Source organism: Aplysia californica, unplaced genomic scaffold (genome assembly GCF_000002075.1).
Source record: "Aplysia californica isolate F4 #8 unplaced genomic scaffold, AplCal3.0 scaffold00198, whole genome shotgun sequence".
Taxonomy (NCBI): Eukaryota; Metazoa; Mollusca; class Gastropoda; order Aplysiida; family Aplysiidae; genus Aplysia; species Aplysia californica.
This window is the reverse complement of record NW_004797468.1, coordinates 938,915-939,838: the sequence shown is the minus strand read 5'-3', so window position 1 is coordinate 939,838 and position 924 is coordinate 938,915.

Sequence of the window (924 nt, the reverse complement as noted above, 5' to 3'; positions counted from 1 at the left end):
CCTTTATTCACAGCCTCGACTTCGCAGATCAGATTCAATACAATAGGTTCCCTATGTATTATTATTTTGGTAACTTTTCTGAAACCGAGTTTACTTTTTACAATAATATATTAAAATTATGTATACACGTATTTCTTTCAGTAACAACTACTTTTCAAATCTGGCAGATTTTTGTCATTGAATTTTTTTCATAACAACCCCACCACCTCGCAAGTAAAGCATATCGCCCGTACACTTTATATTTATTGATAACGCTTATCGAGACAAAACTCCGCTCATTTTGAGAGTAGTCACTTGAACACAAGACTAATATTATTACTAGAATCTAATCATATCAATTGTATCCGCCGGTAAACTGAGACGATGAAATACGTTTCGTATGTTTTTTCTTCTTCTTCTTTTTGTTGTTGTTGGGTTGTTGTTGTTTTTTTTTTGGGGGGGGGTGCCTTCCAAAGCCCAACCTCAGGTCCACGTCCCGGGGGGTGGAAACTGGACAAAGTTGGGGATTGCTGGGTTCAACGAAGTACGGTGTGGCTTTATGTCACTGAGGCGTCACGCTAGCCGTGAAGGAGAATCCGGGTGAAGGCTAAAGGGGCTCTGGTGAAACTGTGACAGGCCTGGCAAGTCGACTGTGGATTATTTATTGCTACAGATATAATAGTAATAGAAGAAAGAAACGGACTGACATAGAAGGAAAATGAGTTGAAAACGTGAAAGGGTTACGAGAAAGGATTTGCTCTCTATACATCTCTGGCCTGAAAGACAAAGAACCAGAACTGATTACTTTCATGAACAGGTGGAGAATACCAACATTTGGATTGTGTGATTGCCGTTTGAAAGGAAACGGGACCAAGAAAATACATGAAAATTACGTACTAATGTGGAGTGGAGTAGATATGAGAACGAGAGAGAGAGAGAGAGAGA